The sequence below is a fragment of the Ptychodera flava genome, chromosome 16 (genome assembly GCF_041260155.1).
Source record: "Ptychodera flava strain L36383 chromosome 16, AS_Pfla_20210202, whole genome shotgun sequence".
In the NCBI taxonomy this organism is placed as follows: Eukaryota; Metazoa; Hemichordata; class Enteropneusta; family Ptychoderidae; genus Ptychodera; species Ptychodera flava.
This window is the reverse complement of record NC_091943.1, coordinates 25,956,670-25,980,061: the sequence shown is the minus strand read 5'-3', so window position 1 is coordinate 25,980,061 and position 23,392 is coordinate 25,956,670. Positions and strand designations below refer to the sequence as shown.

The 23,392-nt window shown below is 37.3% G+C and overlaps 1 protein-coding gene across 1 annotated transcript in view; it reads right to left on the bottom strand.

Moving 5' to 3' along the window:
• LOC139114422 (TNF receptor-associated factor 2-like) overlaps positions 1-15,220 on the bottom strand; it is an 82,673-nt gene extending 67,453 nt beyond the window's left edge. Inside the window, exon 1 of the transcript XR_011547868.1 lies at positions 14,887-15,220. The gene's annotated coding sequence lies outside the window, so the exon portion shown is untranslated. The remainder of the gene's footprint in view (positions 1-14,886) is intronic.
• Between the last annotated feature and the right edge of the window lie 8,172 nt (positions 15,221-23,392).

Genomic DNA, 23,392 nt, shown 5'->3' with positions numbered 1-23,392 from the left:
CTCACTGACATCTCTTACTGATATTGGGCTTGTGAACTTTAGAGTGATTGCTAGTTTAGAAAACGCTTAGTTTCCGCTATTAAATTATTACAATTGGAATATGTCAACATTCACTGGCAGCACAAGGATACGACGGATGTAAACCATGATTGGAATGAGAACTTGTCGAAAAGCAAAGTGCCATGGCAATTTTTTCACGTTTCAAAATTTGAATACCGGTAGTTATTGGTGCATGGCATACCGACAGACTAGGCAGGTGTTACCATATAACAAGTCTGCATGTTTTGCTGTAAAATTGATTTGGAACTATTTTGTAATGGGTAATTGCATTGCTGAACTTCATTCTGTCATGAAATTTACGTGAATGTAAGTCTATTACATTTTGGCTAGCAACAGAATGTATATAGAATAATACCGCTGGTGTTGCCCAAATCGGGTTTTGACACATGGTTTTGTAGCTGACATATGTCCCAGAGGTTTGTTTGACACAGTACATCATTTGGTCCGTGTCCCAGGGGGTGGTCTGACACGCTTTACTGGACATTGGTGTCTCATTTGATGGTTTGACACAGTGAAAGTAATATTTAGTGCCCCTTTTTGTTTTGACATGAAGAGACTGGCAATGATATGTGACAGGGAAAGCCGAGCATTGCCTTGCTCCAGCAGCATGTGAAGGGAGAGTGATATAGTGCGTATGTTCTCCTACACATTTTCATTACTTGGCGCAATATATATGTTGTTACACGAGTAACTGTGGTTTAGCCGTATATTGGACTTAAGGTGTGGAATGACCAGCATGTGAAGGTAAAATGTCATGTGATTGGTGAGATCTTATGTATTTGTATTTCAAGGAGGTGGTGCAGCAAGATATCCTAACAGCTGCCCAGATGGCTACTAGACTAAAGGAGGCAGCTGAACAGCAGGCGTTAGCAGAGTTGAAACTACATGCAGAATATAAGCCAGTGATTTTTCAGGCAAAAGAAGCCCTGGCGAGATTGCAGTTGGTGGCAGACACAGCAATGGAGGCCAATCATTCAGAATAATAATGATATTTCATAGTGTTAAGAACTTTATGAAAAGAAAAAGATTCTGTGGGCTTGCCCATCATGCTGTCTTACATCTGATATCTGCCGACAAAGGACAAAAGTCTGGCAGATATCATCGAAAAAGTAGCAAAAATAAAAAAATAAAAAAGGTAGTAGGGAAGTTGCTGTCAGTGGTAACTAATCACGTCACCAGACTCAACAGAAACGTCTCGTAATGGGTTGTTGGAAGTGCGGCTTAAGTTTCCAAGACAAGAAATTGACCTTTTTAAGCTAACGATTCTCTAGTGGTTCATAAGCTAAGAACCCTGTAAATTATATATCTTCGGAAAGCCTATATATAGGGGAACATTTTTGTTACCATAATGTCACCATTGTTTACATAACTGTCACATGACAGGTAATTTGCATAACCTTTCAAAAATTGGTTTTCCCTATGTTTTGTTTCAATGCTTTGAGATATGTGGCTGAAATTTGTGTGAGTGCAAGCTGTCTTAAGGATCGTCGAAAGTGTGTCTCAGAATTTTCTGAAACCTTCTTAAACAATTTTTATGCCAGAAAAACTTCCAGAGCAGTGAATTTAACCTAGCTATTTCTTTTAAATTGTAATAAAAAAACTAAGTAAGATATAAAAAATCTGAGACACACTTTGGAAGAGCGTTGTGACAGCTTGCATTCCAGCAAGTTTGAGTCAGATATTTTGCAGTATTGAGACAAAACATAGGGAAAACCGATTTTTGAAAGGTTATGCAAAATTACTTGTCATGTGATAGTTATGTAAACAATGGTAACACTGAGGTTACCAAATGTTCCCCTATATCTAGGCTTTTAGAAAATGTATAATTTACGGGGGTCTGAGCTTATTAAGCACCAGAGAATTGTTATTAAAAGGTCAATTTTTTGTCTTGGAACCTTAACCTGTCATTTTGCTTCAGAGTGCTATAATTGACTGTTCCTCATATCCCAGAAAGGGTAGAGAAAGGGAAAGAGATGAGATCAAGATAGATCTAGAGAGGGCAAATAAGGAATTAATTGTAAGCAATAGAATTTGATGCTCATAATTCTGTTATAAAGGAAGGAATGACTGCTTTCACGGAGTGATTCGGATTAATCTGTGACATGGCGACATTGAATACTGTAAAAATGAAGCAATGATAATTATGGAAACTGGTTTTGTTTTGCATTTCTGGTGTTTTACAACATCGCCGATGGTTGATCGGAGGTTTTGGGATGATTGCGACAACTTTTGATATTGATATTCAAAATAGTGCAGCCTTGGAGTCTGGTGAACTAATGCCAGTCATCGAACAAAAGAGTAATTTGCTGCACATGGTGGTAAAATTACCAACTGCGACTGTTTGCCACCCTGCTTGTCAGTTACACACTGAAAATCTGTCTTCATGATTAAAATGTCCATTGAGTTCTTAATATGACAATGGAATAGAAATACTAGTCAAATAAATGATCAATGAGAAACTGATTTCTGGTTTATTGTGTGTATTGGTGGGTTTGATGAGATTTGGAGTGGAAGGCAGTGGAATAAGCTTAAAGTATGCGTAGAGTGGAAGCAAATGGATCTTTGTGACCACTCTACAACTACATCTGACAAAAGATCACTGCGCAGTGGGGATAGGGAACTATCTCCACTGCATTGTGGTTGTTGGGTAAATGTTAATATTCATGAGATGTGTATAAAAGGGGAAAACTCAATGACCCAGGTGTCTCATCACGTGGCAGGTTAAGTGCAGCATCCTATCCACCCACAATGCACTAACCCGGCACATGGACCAGCTCGTACATGGTACAGCAAGTGGCTCATGCATCATCTTTGCGCAGTATATGAGGCCCATCTTGTGGGCACTTGAGGCCACCCCTCAACTATATCCGAAGAAACATCACTGCACAGTGGAGATAAGGGAACCGTATGCCATCGAGAATCGAAGAGCAAAGGTCATCATGGACCTATTTGATTCCCTATAGAATGGCCATTATCAGCTAAATCTACCCTGGAGAATTCGTCACGCCAAGCTTACCATGCCATTGATACATCGCAGAGAAGTGATTTAATATACTTAAAAGAAGTCATTTTTAAAGATCCTGCTCTTCTCTGAAAGTACAGTGCAACTATAGACGATTACATAGAACAAGGCCATACTTGACAAGTGTTTGATGAAACCTGAATGAAACATTTTTATGGTACTTATCCGGGCAGTTTGGGTTGCTGTACAAAGTAGCAAATTTTTAAGGTAATTTTTCAAGATGGCTGCGCATTTCGATCCAGACTCTCAAACTATTCACTTCCGGTAAATATATGCACAGCTCAACACTCAGTATTTGGTGTTTGTTTTCTGTATTTGTGCGTCTCTGAATATAAGTAACCACTTCATTCATAATGTTTCTTTAGTTTTGCGTCATTTTTATTTGTCTGAGGTCTGTTTGAATCCGATTTTGCTATGCCTTGTAGCCCAACATGAAGGGTATATGTGAACGGGAACTCAAACAATTCACTCAGGCCATTGCGTTGTGGAGCCGTACGATAAGATTATCGGGCTCTGGACCTCATTTGCTACCATGCGATAGACATGTTTTTAATGCCATTTTAAGGTTGTTACTCCCGATATGTGACAGGTTTTCACCGGAAATAGATCAATTTTGCTTCTATGCTTTTGGTTGGTGAATCGTATGGAATGATGATTGTATGTATATTGTTCCACTGAAGTTTGTTCTCCACGTAGGACAGCTAGAATGTCTACGGTTTGGTTTAGTTGTATTTGTGAATGCTCCTGTGATTTGGAATTTCAATGAAGTTTGGCATTTATAAGTGTATAAGTGTTCTGCTTCTGTTGTGGTTACTTGTTGCTTCTGGAACAGATTTTTTAGCGTTTCATCTTTATCCAGTTAATTGCAGTTTTCTGTTAGGGCTTGTTTGCTTCTCTTGGTTCTGATGTATGGACTGTATGTTGTTATGAAAACTATTGTACGTGGTATTTTTTTTTATTGAAATTGCCTCTTCTTTTATGTGCTGTTTTCCAATGATGTGTTCTATGTCACTCTTTTTTGTATTGTCTGTCTTGTGGTTTTTCACCAAGCTTAGATTGTGTGACTTTCTGTGTAAAATTGGCTTCCTTGTTACATGTTCCAGGGGTTTCACTAAGTTTTGAAACAGGGGGCCATATGAAAATTACAGTCGGCCAAGCCATAGTGAGCTTTAGTAATCCTTTTGTTGTTGTTGTTGTTGTTTGTATGTTATTTTCTGATATTGATAAAGTGGAAGAACTCTAATTTGTTGTTGCCGATGTTTCAATCATATTGATATCGTTGCAAAAAATGTAAAGGAACACTCATTGTAATTTGGATTGATTAATTGTAAGTACTGGGCTGGCGCATCGAGTGCAGGAAGAGAACCCAAATGGTTTCAAATTATCTCCAAAAAAGGAGTGTGTACCGAAAGTTTGGGCTAATGTTGTATGGGTGTGTTGGGGGGTGGGTGGAGAGGGGGTTACAAAAAACAATAAAAATATTTGAAAAAAAAAGAATTAACGAAATATTTCTCTCTCGATCGCTGCCATTAATTGTGTCATGTCATGTAACTTGGCTGCCATCATCGATTGGAATTTTATATCCCGCCTAAAAAATTGACCAGTCATGATACTGTTGGCAGCTTTGAGGCCACAGTATCAAGATGCCATATGCAAATTTCCAATCTCATTGATCCTAGGCATAATGAGAAGTATTTTTTTTAGTTATTAAATAAGTAGTTTTGATTGCCTAAACAATTATATGCAGAATAAATGTATCTGATCAGCTACAGGTGCTACAGATTTTGTTTCTGTGACTTATGGGCCAAGATTGGACCAAAATTTGTTTTGACAATTTTGGGATAACCTTGAATGGCCTTGACTTTCTTAAACGTTCCTTTTCAACGATAGTTTCTTTTGAATATTAGTGCAAGCATTTTGCTGTACCTTCCAAAAACCGTTTTCTCCCCCTTTTGGGAACACGCTGCAAGATTTCCGGTCGAAATTTGTTCATTGACAAGCCTTGACAAGATCCTTAAAATACTTGTCTGCGATTTTTGGCATCACCATTCAAATTATATAGCATGACAATTACAATTCCTTGAAAAGCACCTTACTCTAACACCTTCAAGAACGCATAACAAAAAACAAAAGCATATAAAGGAAATCCCAGACACTGGTTTTGAGTTCATTATGTTTCCAATGGACAGTGTGAATTTCAAGCAGCTGGTGTTTGTGAGCACGAATTGAAGAGGTGCCAAAGAAGGCTACCTCATTCCATAGACCCTTTCTCTGGGGTCTACGCTCATTCATACGTTGAATTCGAGATACAAAAAACTGTTTTGTCATTTCGACGCAACGGTATTTGATAATTTAACGTGCATTAACCTAAACACAGGCATACTTTGTTACCTATCTAGTGATAATGTCGACTTGGAATGGCAGCTGTTCAAAGAAAACGTCAGACGAAAATAAAATAAATCGCGGAAAACTACCGATTTTGGGGGCCTTCGTTTCGGCACGTTGCCAAAGCAGCGGATGGCTCAGCGGGCGAAAACAATGACGTCAGCAGTCATTACTGATATCGGGCTTGTCCTAAATTCATATCTAAACAAGGCAGTATTGCTGAAGGCAATGAGTATTTGGGCCGTGATAGAGTAATTTTGAGGACAATATATACTACTATTCAAATATGGTCTTGAATTTCCTCCTGTCAATGAGGCATTTGATTAACTGGTTATTAAACGAAGCAATGGCATGACAACGGCAAAATATGTCTAGCAACTTTTGTGGAGTTTGAGGCAGGGGTTCTTTATTTATAGCGGGAATTGCTTAAAACTCCTTAAATATTCAAATTACAGCAAATTTCTTTTGTTCTCGATGGTAGATGTCTAATATTTAGATGGGCATATTTAGATTTCTACCCTATAGTTATCCCTATATACCAAAAATCGGACATCCAGCTCTATTGGCTTGCTCAGAATTATATATGCGCATAATTAATGAGGTACAATATGTGGTGTCATAAGGTGTCCCATCATACCATTTATGAAGGGTGTAGCACTTGTGGTTACTGAGTTGTGGACAAATATATATATTTGAGGTCAAAGGTCATTGAGGTCACGTCACATTTTGTCATAATAATTGTATTGCTAAGTTATTCCTATATACCAAAAATCAGACCTCTAGCTCTATTGGCTCGCTCAAAATAAGATATGCACATAATTAATGAGGTACAATATATGGTGTCATAAGGTGTCCTTTCATACCAAATATGAAGGGTGTAGCACTTGTGGTTACTGAGTTGTGGACAAATATGTATATTTGAGGTCAAAGGTCATTGAGGTCACGTGAAGTTTTGTCAAACAAATTATATTGTTAACTTATCCCTATATACTAGTACCAGAAATCAGACCTCTTGCTCTATTGGCTCGCTCATAATTAGATATGCACATAATTAATGGGGTACAATATGTGGCGTCATAAGGTGTCCCATCATACCAAATATGAAAGGTTTAGCACTTGTGGTTACTGAGTTATGGACAATAATGTATATTTCAGGTCAAAGGTCACCAAGGTCACATGATATTTTGTCAAAATGTCTGAGATATCTGCGTGAACCGATGGACTCACTGATGGACTCACGGACGGATATGAGCCAATCTATAAGCCCCCTGGACTTTATCCGTGGGGACAAAAAAACTGTGTCACTGCATCCTTTAGGCAATATGAATACGATGAGAAACTAAATTTTTATTTTTCTTGGCATCATACATGCGAGTCTATGGAGAACTGCCTTATACATGGGAGTCTATGGAGGTGTAAACTAAAAAGTCCTCTAACACGGCCAAATTTGATAGCATTGTGAAACAAATCGACGTGCATCTGTATGGGCACGGTCCCTCCAGGGACCGTGGTATGGGGTTGGGTACTAGGCGTGAACGGACGGACGGACGCACGGACATGACCAAACCTATAAGTCCCCCGGACTTCGTCCGTGGTGATTAAAAACAACGCAACAGTATTACAGCTACACCGGCGGTAGGTTCATATCCAGAGCCCCGTACGGTCTGCCGCCGTCGCTTGGAAACAATCTCATGCACCCGGCCATATGGGCAGCTGGCCGGATGCATGACTTCCCGGAGAAGGCGAGCTGTCACGTTCAAGCTCAGGATTATTTGTCGATCAAATTTCAATAAATTTACCTTACCTAGATGAAATTTTGTCTATAGGCTGAAATTTCGCCGAAGTTTGACAAAATTACATCGATTTTTCAGGTTCATATGCGACATTTTTGAGTTTGAGTGCACACAGAAATAAGTTTTGAGGCAACATGGCTGCGACCCGATGTTGACCCCTAGCCCTGCGTACGATGCTATGTGCTACAGCTAACACACAGCATCACGAGTACGCAGGGCCAGCGAGAGAGTTGCCGACATCGACGGTTATTTACGAGAAGTGAATAAAAGACTGTCATTTTGGAAGCGATCGAGTAGCTGAGGTAGGCTGGGATACGACTTGGGCCCAAGAACGCTGAATTTCGGCAGTAATTTGGCTTTTTACGTCAAGTCCCAAAATGGATTTGAAGTCACCGACCCAACGTACGGGTCTTTGCAGGGCTGTGGTGAGCGAGGCGGTTAGCTGTAGCGGAACACACAGCATCGTACGCAGGGCTAGTTGACCCCCAAGTGAAAATGTGTTCGCGATCAAATCTTCCTATATTTTTTTCAGAATTTTCAACAAAATCATTGCTTCTTACATCTTTTGTAAAATATAAAATACTAAAATAAAACTGCGATGTGCCATGTCTCCAGATTTCTAAAATATCGTTCGTTGACCGTTCGACGCAAACTTGTGACGCAGTTGAAATTCAATACTGACCACCAAATAATCTTAATGAGACGAGATCAGTCTAGACATCCTCCAAATTATCCAACCATTCGCATTGGAGTTCAGCTCGCTTAGAGTATCATAACATTTTTCGGCCTTCTTTTAGATCGACCCTAATATCTCCCATTTAGGAAATAAATACACAAGCTACCTCGACAAAACTTCGCGCACCATCCAAGACCAAACGCACTACAAATCTGTCTTGACGTCATCATCTCCTTACATGGTAATCGGCATACCGTATTTTTTAGCAAAGGGGACACAGAATACGTCGGAGTATTCAGTTTCAAAACGTATTACATTGTGTGATGTTGTCAAAAAAAGTCATGTTACTGCAGTGGTATAAATTACAAAACACAAAAGTTCAAATCAGTTTATTTTGGACTGGCTTTACCCAACATTTCATATTGTTTCTTATGCCAGATTTGACCACGTGCTTACTGGCGACCCCTTTCATGCAAATTTTGTGTCAAATGATGTGTTCCCCTGGAAAACAAACGTACGATTTCTAAATGAAGGAGGCGAAATTTGCCCTCAAGACTCGAAACCACCCCTTTGGGGTGTACCTAGCTATTTTTAACGAGCTTCTCGAATCTGCAGCTCTATTTCGAAATGATGGTCTGGTTTTCTCAGCTCAAGGATAAGTGTTCTCCATCGCTGTGGGCATTACTATTCTCAACCTGGGGTACAGTTTCCAGTCGTAATGTTTTTCATTGTGTCCGGGATATAAAACCTTTCCTTTTCAAACTTTCTCTTTGATTAACACTAATCCACATCTTGTCAGTGATTAAACATGTTTCAAGTTTAAATGTTAAATTCTGGTCTCGAGCCCTCCTGTTCGACCAAACCGAAATTACCCCTCCCACTTTGGCTCGTCCAGTGGGTGTAGCAAGGGTCGTGCCATCGCCTAGGAAACGGAGGGTGCATTAATTGTTGCATTTCGATGCACATTTTGATTATATTCAGAAGATTTTGTGGCAAAAACTCAGATAGAGAAGCATTTATATTCACATCTCACTTATTCAAGACTGGCTGAGAGCAGCACTTCCATTCAGTTAACATCATTACGCCATTTATTATGCCAAGAAAGATGAAGCCAATACATTTTGCCCTCCCTGGTCTCAGCCAGAAATGGTTATACCTTACAGTTTTTTCCCACGGAATGAAAACAAATGTACTTGGGCTGAGGCCCAAGTACAATAAGCTTGCCTGCGTTCCCCAGATAAACACTGCAACGCGACGTAGACTTGATACTATCGGACTAATTGTTTATTGTTCACAAGTTGAGAGAAATAATCTAGTAAATGACGAAAAAGATGTCAAACACCGCAAAGCGGTGAGTTCAATCTCCTACCACAACCATAACTATGGGTATTTTCGAGATAAGCTTACTTGTATTAGGGTTATCATATGAAGTTTGGTGGGTACCGACTGATCTTTCCGTATTTTGACGAGTAGCACAGCAACTTTATCGTGCCTCAACCGTAAAACAGCTCATCGTAAATCCCCATTAACATTAATTTTTAAATTATGTAGTGATAACTATCCCTGCCACACGACCTAACTTTTTATATAGCTATAGACTGGCCAAAAGTTTGTCTCACTAGTCTACGCACCTTCGCAAAAGGATTTAGCTTGTGACCCACTTTGTTGAAGGGTCACATCTCCGGACCACTTTGTAGCAAACAGTCACGCGGAACTTAATGATGCCGTTGAAAAAACGAGTTAGTAATTACTCTACGATTTTTCTGGCTTTATAAGTGTGTTCTGATCCAGATAACGATCATTGACCGTAGCCTTGTCTGGAGCGGCAGGATGAAAGCCATTTTGTTGTGTGGCTAGTGTAAATTTATTGATCTGTCTGATTTTGCCTCGTAAAATGTATTCGTCGACATTTCACATTTAGTCAAACAACAATTTGATCGCGAGTCTCGGAGAGTTACGAAGGCAACTTGTTCTGAAAGTTTATTGCGAATCGTTGACCACGGGGATATTAAAAGAATGCGTTATCCTGAAAAGCCAACAACGTTAATATTTGTATAAATAATGAAATACGGGTCGTGTACTTCAGTTCAACACAATGTTGAAACCAGAAATGGCATCGTTCGTTCGTGACTGCTGCCCGTTGCGTTGAGGTACGGAATAACGAGAGCAGTGGATAGGCCAGCAGCACTTCTCAGCGTGGTTGAGTTCATCTACGCGATAAACCAGTTGTCGATTCGAAATGGCAAGTTCGGCGATGATGTAATTTTTCGAGTTAACGTAATTATTTTGTATTTTTGTTTTGGTTTATGTTCCTATAAAAGTCTTGCAAAAGCTTAAATTGCGTCAAACAAAAATTTGAAATATTTAAAAAAGATCATATGGACACGAATTTGGACTGTAAACTATTGCATACTTTACAATCGAGATGGCCTTTGACCCATCATCTGATCAGTGCTACATGCACATGCCGCGAATGTCTGCTCAAAGAGGGATCATGGTCTGGTTTTTGAATTGCTCTGAGCAGTGTGCGAAACTCACGCAAAATCTCTACTGCCAAGCGGGCAAGCAACTTTAGAAAATCACTGGCCCTGAAGGAAATCAACTGGTCCGATCATCAGGTCAAATCCAAATATAGCGGAGATTTTTTACCCGCGCTCAGTATATGGGCCAAGAACATGCGATTGAAAAATAAAAAGACACCACTTCAAATTCTAACACCAAATTTTTGGTGCCTTTTAATTCTTTTTCCTTTTTTTGATTCTTCAAATGAAGATGACAATCAAAACCAAAGTTCGCATGGAGCAACTGATCTCAGTGTTAAAAAACATATGAAATCAGTGAAAGGTTAAGCACTAACACATAAAATGTTTTTATTTCCTAAAATAGCCTTTCACAACAAATATTTCTAACATTGAGAAAAAGAGCACAAGCGTGGGCTTGAAATATGTCCCACACAGAAATGCTAAGCATCCAGAAATCCGATCAGGGATGGGTAAATTTCAAGCACAAACACCGGATCACATACAAATGGAGTCAATACAACACTTGACTCTTCCAAAAACGATTCTGGCTTCTCCCCTTTGAGGGACTCATTGTCAAATTCAAGGAAGGGAATACAAAAAATTAGGGCAACCGATGAAGAGAAATAATACTGCAGTGTTGAAACCCACGTTAAAAGACTAATCACAAATTTAAAATGTAAGCGTATCTTTACAGTGACCAAAATACAATGAAGGTACTTTGCATAATGTTCAAATATCGGACATTTACTTTCTAGTATCGAAGTTTGACGTCCGACATATTTCCGTCATACATAACAATCTATATATCGGTTACCAGACAATACAAGAATGACTTGCCTTCTGTTGCAGCACGCCGGCTTTGAGAAATTGCCAGTATTTTACCTCTGGCTGATACATATCGGCGATTTTGGGACTCTGTATAGTAAACGATACTAGACAATTCTGGAATGACTTGCCTTGCGTCTCGACATGCCGGATCTGTAAAATCACATATATTTACTCGATACTTATCGGCGATTGGGACCCTACTATCGTCACTAGAATGACTCATCTCGTGTCTCGGGTACGTCTGGTCTATGTAAATGTTTATCGGCGATTTCGGGACAAATGTCCGATATATGTCCGATTTGCCACGTCACAGATCTTGCCAAGGCCGACTTCATCATTTCGGCTCGAACTTCGATACTAGACTATACTTGTCATATTTTGGGCAAACAATCGATGTTTATCTGGGAGATACTACCTCACAGAATGGCCCCGGGGCAAGCCTAACTTCTGTAGGAGATAGTCCGACACTAACGTAAATTGTACGATACTAGACTTGTCTGAAACCATTGGTAAATATCCAATATCAGAGATTTACCACCGCACATATCTGACCATAGTTTTTGTCGAGGATCTATGATCAGAGCAAACAATTCTAATTTCGATACTGTGTTGTCCAGAAGCTGTAAATATCTGATATCATATAAAAGTGCAGTGTTGAAGTGTCCTCCAAATCCAGTTTATGCAACACGGTAGATACGCTAAACAATTACTCTTTTATGACCACGACGAGATCTCTAACCTAACACATGCTTAACAAAGGGGAACATATTGAATAGCGCCACTACTCTCGCGAGAAAACGTGAGGTAAGGTTTTTCGCTTTGATGCAGTACCGATCAGTCTGTTCACTTTTTATTTGCGAATTTCACGTTTTGCAAATCTCTTGAAAGAATAAATTTCGTATCTTTGAATAATTTTGCCAGGTATTTTAATAGCTTAGCAAAACATTCTGGTAAACTTCTGTACATATAGGGAAAGTTACTGGCCCACGTCTTTGGGAACAGCTGGACATCTTTCAAGAATTATTGGTCGGGCATGCAAACAGGTGGTCTCGGGCTATCGGGTTAGCATGAACTTCGCACGCTGACTTAGAGCGTCGGTGGAGATTCCAAACGAAAGCAAGGTCATTCGAACGTAGTGTAGAAAAATTCAACGTGTGTTATCCGGGCAACGTTTCCCAATCAGGTCCGAGGAGAGGTCGGCGTAATTGTTCGCGCACAATTTCGGGGGGATGAAAGTTCGTGGGGGGAGATGTCGCCCGATCGACTGTCAAATTGTATGACATCGCAACCATTTCCAAAATAAAACGACACTGAAATCCTTGCTGAGGTACTGGGTCATAATCTTTATTCACTGCCATTACGTTCAGATGCACTGAGGACGGTGCATAATGAGCTTACTTTACGCGAACTTTACCGAGTTTGACCGATGTGTAAAACACAATTACTGCATCAGAAAAAAAAAATATTTCGTTTTTTTTTCGGCTTCAATTAGTTCGGAGCAGGAACAGTTTAGGATGTGGACTTTATCAGGTATGCAAAATATAATCAGAAACGGACATAATAATTTGGTGTTCGGTAGCATAAGTTGGGATTCTGGGAAAGTTTTGAATGTCAGACATTGTATGGACCGACATTATATACCAGAAAACCTCGTGGTGTTTGGTTGTTTTTTTCGGCCTAATTTCATTCGCAGCAGGATCGAAGAATTTTGAGTGTGGAACTTTGTGGCGCATAGACTCACATTTAAAATGTTAACAGATGTGGACGTATTTTTTGGATTTTCGGTCGTAATATTACTAAGTTGGATGGAGAACAGTTTTGGGTTGTCTCACTGTACTTCTATCGGGTATGGACAGACGTGAAACATACCAGTAAAACACGTAGTTTTGGCCGCAATGAGTTTTGAGCGGAAACAGTTCTGTATGTCGAAAACTGGACTTATCGGACTGGGCTTCAACACACATTATTGTTACGGTTTATCGTTGACAGGCGGTAGTAATCCTGGTTTTTGGAGAAGCCCAACAACGTCACTATGTAAATTACGCAACGTTGTGTCACTCAAGGAGGATTATGCAAATGGCGATGCAAATATGTCCACGATGTTTACAAAAGGTCCCCGATTTGACTTGGGATAGCTAAGTACATTTGTTTTGATTTTTAAAAGTCGTGAATTACACCCAAACCGTTACTTAATTTCATCTAGCAAAACATCTCAAAGATGGGCCTTACTTTAAGGTGTATTCTCAGAGAATTTTGAAAATTCGACAGAAAAATGACCGATTTGGTATCTATCATCCTTCAGTTTGGTATCTATCATCTCTTCAAATGAGTCGCATTTGTTTACGATGCCTTAGTGGTGTACTTTAAACAATGTCTGGAAATGTAAAGGATGAGATTTGTAAACTTCCTGATAGGATCAAACTAAACAATATATATATTACGGTATTTAAACAAAGTATCAAAGAATAAATGAACAATTAACTGTGTTATACTCAAATAATTTTAGAAATTTTTTAACTAAAATGTATAACTACTTTTAGATAAGAAAAAAATGAACAAGGCATGTAAACTTGTTTTCCTATTATGACTAAAATGAAAAAATTGCCAATGTATGATACTGATAATTTTACTAAATTTTTAAACTTCATCATTAATAAGAATATACCAATAAAATCAAATTTCAAAGAAAGAGCATGAGCAGATTCTGAATTTTCTTTGTATTTTGACCAAAATGACTAATTTTGCCATGATTTAAACAAAACTGAACAAGAACAGCCCTGTCTACTTCTAAACCAATTTTCAAAGTGACCAGGCAAGCGACTGCAGAGAATATTGTATTAAAACAAAACTAAAGAAAATGACAAAAAATTAATGAAATATAGACATTGCAAGATATCAGTTCAAAAGTAAGCAACACATATCTAATATGCCATTCACATTACTAAAAAATATTAGGCCTTTGTCCTAGCCTAGTACGTGGCCGACCTAAAAACAGGTGTGATAAAATAAAACATAAATTTAACTCAAGTGATACACATGAAAGTCGATTAAGTTCATGAACTGTTAAAAGTATTGCAAGAAGACGCAAGAAACAATAAACTGGCCTTTACAACAACAAATAACCAACATACCAGAAAATCAAACTATACGTAAATTATGATCTCAATGCGCGATCAAAAACAGGTATACCTGCTTCAGTGTTCTCCCCAGGATTTTCAGGTAGAATGGCAGCCAATTTTCATGACAACAAATATAATTATTATGATGGTAATGAGGAACATACTTGCGAGATCATTAGAATTTTGCATTTACTGTATAACCATGGAGGTGAAAAGCTGGTCGATTCTTCTCTTGTCTAACATGAAGAAATGATGTTGCCTAGCACCAGTGCCAAGTGAAAGCAAATGGCAAGTTTTCAGCACACAACAAGCTCTGAGTAAATGTTTACTAGGAGATTCAGACGCTGAAATTAATTTTAGAATAGCTCTAAACTCTCAGTTTTACCAGGAAAAGTTACTTATCCTGTGCTCTATATCGATCACATTGTTTAAATTTAACTTTACGAACCCCTCTAGACAAATGATATAAGTTTTAGTTTACCAGCCATGTCACTCTTCTTGAAAATTTATCACCCCTTTAAATTAATCATAACTTGCTTTCAGGTTTTGCCCAATCGTTTATCCAGCATCCCGAACTTAGTCAAGGTCCCGTATGAGGAATTCCCTGAAACATGTGAAGAAAACACCTGTGCATGAGTGAACTCGGAATTCCAATGGACTACGGTACAAACAAACCCACTTGCGCAGACGTGCATAGAAATACGTGTATTTCCGTACACGCTTATACAAATGGGTCACGTGATCTTTGGGCGTAGAGAGTCTGTAGAAAAAACTGTCAAAACATCGTGTCCTTTTGATTCCGGAGTAGAACCATTGAGAGGAATCAAAGAATCAAAGCAATTCTGGGTGGGGGGGGGGGGAGTACAAAATAGCAGATTAATTTGCAATGCCTTTCCAAGTGACCAATAGTAGTACTGTGCGTGAGATTCAGTCGGCCTTGGCCGGATTAGGCATGATAGTATGTGTGTTTCCTGTAACCCGAACCTACTATAGCTATAAAATCCGCTGACCATGACACTTTTTGACATTTTAAAAAAATATCGAATGCATTCTTTGGATCTCAACCAACAAGGATAGAAATAAAAAGTATCCTTCGACGTACCACCTACCTACCCTAACTTTTGACTCAGCGTAAGTTTTGACTTAGTCTTTGCATGGAGGTTGTAGAGGGTTACTACCTCCATGGTCCTTGTTAGTTTGCCCTGCAGAAGGGTCTTTTGGGGTTTACTTCCTGTAACAGGGCGTAGTTGGCTGTCCTTTTTGACTTCGCAAAACTTTGTAAAGTTTGGATCAGTGAACTAAACTCTTTCATTTTGATCAAAAGTCCCCCTTAGCTCTCGGTCTTCTTCAGTGAACGAAATTTCAAAAGTGAGAAATGTTAATGTCAGATCGCAAATACTATTGAATGATACTCACATGTTACCGCTCCGCGTCGCCAAATGATTTTGATTAGCATATTTGGCGCGAAATCATCAGGACCAAGCGGGGTGATCAAAGTATATGTCCGCTTCCGGACAAGTTCTATAGAAACAACTTTGGGTTCAAGATCTGTAAAAGTGAGCAAAGTCTCTATTTCAGATGTGTAACGCAAAGCACATCTATTCCCTAGGTGACAAAATGGTAGCAAGTAGTGCTGGGTTTTCCAATAGCACATTTGTCAAGCACAGACACTAGAAAACTAGTTCTGTGGGTCAAGGTTTAACAATACTTTTATCTGCCTGTAGCCTTCATGACCTTGGAGGTAGAATCTTCTGCTTCCGTGGGACTGGTCATGCCCTTGTGAATCACATCGGAAGATTTAGGCTTGGTTCTTTCTGTTATCATATTTACATGACTACTGTACAAATTCACAAAGATCATTGCCACTTGGTACGGATGTCTTGCTCCATGCTGGCTATTCTCCACAGACAGTCGCAGGGCGGTTTGCAGCCAGTCGATAGTCCGGCTGTCACTTGTCTAGGACCTCTCATCAATTACGGTACACGTAAACGCTTCCACCGAGGTTACCGTAACCGAGGGGAGGTCATAGAAATAGGCTGGCGCATGCTATTTTTGGGCTTCACATACAATACGTAAGTTTACCTCCGGAACTGGCGGGCATGAGGCACTGTCTCCACTGAAGATAACATGCCTAACTTCATCGTTGTTGCCGACAGCAAAAGGGCCAAAACGTTTGAATGCCTGCAGTGGTAGGCGAGCGGCAGACACACCTATTTTTCACACTTAATGTACCCACCTTACATACGGCCACATCATACGTCATTTGAAAGCTTATTATCTCTACTTCAAGAAAATTGACGATGTGGAGCTGCCAAGTAGGGCCATACCCCCCTAATTTGCATAATTCAAACGGGTATCCAATTTGCATAAATGCGATATAAAATTAGAAATTTCATTGTTGACTACTCTAAACATACTTTTAAACTATCGAGTGATATATCAAATGAAAGGTATTTGCATGTAGAATACAACATGGATATCCAAAGAGATATTTAAATTGATTTCACTGAAATATTTCCATATTTATTATGAAAAAAATATTTTCCCCTTTTGAATAACAATATTTTAAAAATTTTAACACATGCAGCTACATCATACAGCCACACCATACGTCATTTAAAAGCTTATTATCTCTACTTTATGAAAATGCACAATGTTGAGCTGTCAAGTAGGGTCATAGCCCCTAATTTGCATAATTTACACGGGTACCCAATTTGCATAAATGCGATGTAAAATCAGAAATTTACTGTTAACTACTCTAAACATACTTTTAAACTATCGAGTGATATATCAAATGAAAGGTATTTGCATGTAGAATACAGCTTTGATATCCAAAGACATATTTAAATTGATTTCACTAAAATATTATCATATTTATATTGAAAAAATATTTTCCAATTTTGAATAACAATATTTAAAAAAAATTAATACATTCAGCCACATCATACAGCCACATCATACGTCATTTGAAAGCTTATTATCTGTACTTCAAGAAAATTGACAATGTTGAGCTGTCAAGTACGGCCGTAGCTCCCAAATTGCATAATTCACATGGGTACGGAAATTACAGAAATGTGATATAAAATTAGGAATTTACTAACTACTCTAAGCATACTTTAAACTATCGAGTGATATATCAAATGAAAGGTATTTGCATGTAGGATACAAAATAGATACCCAAAAGAGATATTAAAATGATTTTATTGAAATTTTTTCATAATTATATCGAAAAATATATTTTCCCCTTTTGAATAACGATATTTTAATAATTTTAACACATACAACTACATCATACAGCCACATTATACGTCACTTGAAAGCCTATTACCTCTGCTTCACGAAAATTGACGATATGCAGCTGCAAAATAGAGCCGTAATTCTTTAATTTGCATAATGCACACGGGTACCTAATTTGCATGAGTCCGATATAAAATTATAAAAATCCATTGTTATGTACTCTTCTTTTGCTTTTAAACTATCGAGTGATATATCAAATGAAAGGTATTGGCATGTAGAATAGAACTATGAATTCCAAACACGTATCTAAAATATTCTTATTGAAAATACATACGGCACCAGTCGCCTAGCGGAAATTTATATTTAAATCGCGAATATCTTGACTTATTTTTAATATTCATAAAATTGTGCAGTAAATACGAGTAATGCCCACATTATGCAAAATAAGAATAAAATATATAAAAATAAGAATAATTTAGCAAGACACAGAACAAATATCGCTCTGACTGAGATTCAGAGACAATGTATGATTTTCATTGGAAAGCTCCTACTCTGAAATTTTCGAAAGCTCCTTCAAAAAATCACATCTTTAGACCTCATTATCTGTGAAGGTCATCGAATTCACATTCTCGACTTAAGAACACACACACAAAACCAACAGATACCAGATTCCAATTCATGCAATCAAACGGCAACATTCAAGGATTTGTTAAAGGCGAAACATTACGATACATTAGAACAATTATGCCACAACAATACGATACAAAATACAAGATCTTTTCGAGATAAAATAATGAAGTAAAAATAAAAAGTAAAAGTAATTCTAGATCTTGTTTGATTATTACTAACTTTAGAACAATCGGATGACATTTAATTGTTATTCGATTTCCATTGAATTGCCTTCGAAACCTTGGAATCGCAAAAAGTAAAAGGGAACCAAAACATTTTCAGGTCCCCTATAGGCAGATCAAAACTTTCAAGTGCTCCTCTATCTACTATCCCTCAATTCCGCCCCTCATCACCATTATTTGTGAACGTAGCCTAATCACATACATATGAAACAGAAATATAAGCATCACCCCTATGCCAAACAAAACCTACAACAGCTCGATCTCTGATTCTCATGAGCATCCACAAACATAACCAGACCGAAACGGTATACATTCTAGCTTCCTTACTTGAACAAGCGTAACTTCAGTGAAACAAAGTGGTCAAGTAATGCACATGTTTCACCAACCGACTATTAATTTTAAATGACTGATGAAGACAACTCTATTCTCGAAAGGTAGCATCAAAGGATCGCAGTGTCACAGTAATCTTTCCACTCCAGTGCGGGTTCAGGGCAGGATACGTAGATTAAGGGTACGTCTCGCCATGGAAAAATCAACACTTTACACAAAACAGCCACACATGACATACACAAAATTCAAACAACTATAAGATATGAACGATGTGTGGAGGTTTGTTTTCTCTTATTACATGTCACCAGTTGTGTCTGCTGTCAAATTAATCTTCCATGCACAAGGCAGCTATAACTGTGGCAACCCCATGACAAAACTGTTTAAGAAAAGGATGATGAATTTGTAGAATTACTAGATGTACTGGAAATGAATGACACTGTATCGCCATGAATGACTTGGATCATGAATCATGCCATAACTTTGACAACAGCTTACTCACACATTGTTTCGGCTACATAGTTACTTTTCAACAACTACAATAGTGTCGTTAATGGGGATCTTTCTTTATGTTTGGACTTAATAGTAATTGGTGATATTTTCCCAACACATCTTTACGAAAAAATGTCGGCGTTCAAATCATTAACCATATATGTTCAAAATCAATATACCGGTATATATATATATATATATATATATATATATATATATATATATATATATATATATATTGATTAGTGTTGTTGCCTTGGTTACAACATTACAAGAAAATGTTGGTTTACTTGAGTAACATTAAACGGTTTTCATATGCTGTGAATGGGTATATTATACTCCAAACAAAGGGCATGTTTGGAGAAACGCTCTCTGACCTGTGAAAGTAGACATCGGTATCGGATATTAATGCAGACAAGAAGAGCTATTCATATGTTTTGACACATACATTAAACAAACAAAATATTCATTTCCAGACCTCATTTCAGCTGATTGGTCTCTGTGTTCTATGCACTTTTTGCACATCATAATGCATGTGATTGCATTGATACTGCTGTTAAAATTTTTAAAATACCGTTATTCAAAAGGGGAAAACAACTTTTTTTCACTACAAATATGAAAATGTTTCAGTAAAACAACTTTGTATATCTCTTTGGATGTCAATTTCGTGTTTTACATGCAAATATTTTTCATTTGATATATCACTCGATAGTTAAGAAGTATGTTTAGAATAGTTAATGAATTTTCTAATTTTATATTGCATTTATGCAAATTGCTTACCTGTGTAAAATATGCAAATTTAGGGATACGGCCTTACTTGATAGTTCAACATTGTCAATTTTCTTGAATTAGAGATAATTACCTTTAAAATGACGTATGATATGGCTGTATGATGTGGCTGTTTGTGATGAAATATTTATAATATTGTTATTCAAAAGGGGAAAATAATTTTTCAATATAAATATGAAAATATTTCAGTGAAACCAATTGATATATCTCTTTGGATATCCATTTCGTATTCTACATGCAAATACCTTTCATTCGATATATCACTCGATAGTTTAAAAGTATGTTTAGAGTAGTGAACAATGAATTTGTAATTTTATATTGCATTTCTGCAAATTGGATACCCTTGTAAATTATGGAAATCAGGGGCTATGGCCCTACTTGACAGTTCAACAATGTCAATTTTCTTGTAGTAGAGATAATAAGCTTTCAAATGATGCATGATGTAGCTGTATGTTGTAGCTGTATGTGTTAAATTTTATTATAATAAATAATGTTATTCAAAAGGGGAAAATATTATTTTCAATATAAATATGTAAATATTTCAGTGAAATCAATTTAAATATGTCTTTGGATATCAAAGTTGTATTTTACATGCAAATATCTTTCATTTGATATATCACTCGATAGTTTAAAAGTATGTTTACAGTAGTTAACAGTGATTTTTCTAATTTTATATCGCACTTATGCAAATTGGGTACCCGTGTGAATTATGCAAATTAGGGGGTATGGCCCTAATTGGCAGCTCCACATCGTCAATATTCTTAAAGTAGAGATAATAAGCTTTCAAATGATGTATGATGTGGCCGTATGTAAGGTGGGTACATTAAACTCCTAAAATAAGGCCCTTTTTGTGGATTCGCCGCTCGCCTAGCAGTGCTGTAGCTTGCGGGTTTTCCTGGGTATTTCGGCAGGACGGAAAAAAACAGTTTTGCCGTCCGACCTAAATACTTTATAGGCAAAACCTCGAGCTACAGCACTAAATCCTAACGTTGAGTTGCCAGTCGAGCGGGAATACTTTAAAGGAAATGAAGGCAACTTCACACATCGTATATACGGGTGTCATAGCCCTGCATACGATGCTGTGTGTTACGGCCTCCTAGTGGGTAGCCGTACAACGCCAGTTCGCCGGGAACACAAAGCACCGTACGCAGGGGCTACGGTTGTCAGTGCTACGATATAGTGAATGAGTGGATCATTGTGTTAAACTGATATTTTGTGCGGAATACATGGAGGTAATAGAGGTTACCTCCATGAAATAAACTACAACCTACTTCGGGCAGTATATAGCTATCTCATCTGTTCATTGAGTTTGTGCACTCCTACAAAGTCCACTAATATGGGAATTGTGTGATAACTTCACTTCCACAGCGAAGAAAAAGTATTTCCATGTCTCGAAATAGATTTTGTCACCTCAAAGAAAGTTTGCATACTGAGTCCTGAAATAGCGCCCTGATAAAAAAAATTGTGCGACTAGAAATTAGATGAAAATTTACTAGTGTAAAGGAAAATTTTCACTCAGAAAAAAATTCTGTTCATTTAAAAAAATGATACTTAATCATTAAAACATTGCTTTTTTGAAAATAAAAGACTTTCATGTAGTATAAAGATTTTATTTTATCTCGTAAACCAACATTTCTTCAGAGTATGAAGAAAGAGGTGTATAATATATTGAAATTTTAGTCTTGGAAAGAAATAAAGTTAACTTTTGAAAATTATTTCTTTCTCATCTGAAACGAATATTTTCAAAGTATGTTGAGTGTGTTGTAAATAAATACATCTTTTAATAAAGCTATTAAAAGTTTACTCTTCCAAAAACAAAAAAATCTCGTTTATGATTAAATGGACAGTCTTCAGAAATAAATTTTGTTTTTTAAGTATGTAAAGCTTAGTCTTGTAAAATGCGAAAGGTTAGATTACTTTAAATATTAAACATTAATCCTTGTAAAGCATACCTTCTTACAAAATATTGAAAGTTTGCTAACAGTGTTTTGAAGAATTAAAAGTGCTTACCTTGAAAATAAGTTAGGCAAAGTATTTTAAAGTTATGCCCGCAAAAATTTTGCGAGTTGTGTATGCCGAAATTAGAGTTTTGTTCACAAGAATAAGGGTTTCGTTCTCGTAATCAGAGTTTTGCCCACTAAAGTTAATGTTGTACTGTCAAAATTAGGAAGTTTGGTCCCCTCAAAATAGAGTTTTGTCCTTCAGAATTACAGATACTTCCAGGAAAAATTTAAGTGTGTTTTGGGAAACAAAATCTCATCTTCAAGATATAGTCTAGAAAAACAACAGTTTATATTTCGAAAGTGACATAATCCACTGACGTAATGGAACCGCCGTACAAACATCATCCAATTTATTTGATTTTCTATTTGACGAACCTTTACGAGAAGAAATAAAAATTCAAAAATGGAGAAAAACATGAGCTAAACATTGAAGAAAATTAAAAATTATAAGGGCACCCCTAAGAAGCCGTACAATAAATTCAAAGCTGAGAGACCAGCGCCCTCATTAACCAGATATGAAGTGAAAATACTCACGTGTTTCATCATATATTGCAGTGGTGTGTAAATTTAAACTTTTGCTTCATGTTTGTAACTTCAATGAAACTGTTATGATCAACATCATGAACAATATTCACGACAGATTAATTCTAAAATTCATTAAGTATACAAATATGTAATAAGCTGAAATTTTAATACTTTCTTTGACTGCTGTCATTGTGTCACCCCTTTATGTAACGAGTGTAATCGCCTTTGGTCAAGTCCTTTAAGCTCTGTATGCCAAACCGTGAAAGCTCATTAGATATGTAATTATAAATTATCTGAGATTAAAATGCGAAATGACTTTCAACATAGTTGTAACCTGGTATCATCAATGTACATTGCATGTTTCACCAACTTTTATCAAGTAAAGTCTGGTATACATCCTTAATTGGGAAAGTTCATTAAATATGCCAATCAGGAATTGGTTGACGTAAAAATGCTAAACGACTTTGAGTAATGTTGTATGATAGTGTCTTCAATGTACATAGCAAGTTTCGTCAACTTTTGTCTGCTCAGCCAAGATATATATCCTTAATTAGGAAAGTTCATTAAATATGCAAATGAGATATTGCTGATGTAAAAATGTTTCACCACTTTCAATAATGTTGTATCATAGTATCTTTAACGTAGATAACAAGTTTCATCAAGTTTGGTCAAGTCAATTCGGATAAATATCCCTAATTAGGAAAGTTCATTAAATATGCAAATTAGGAATTGGCTTAAGTAAAAATGCTTAATGACTTTGAAT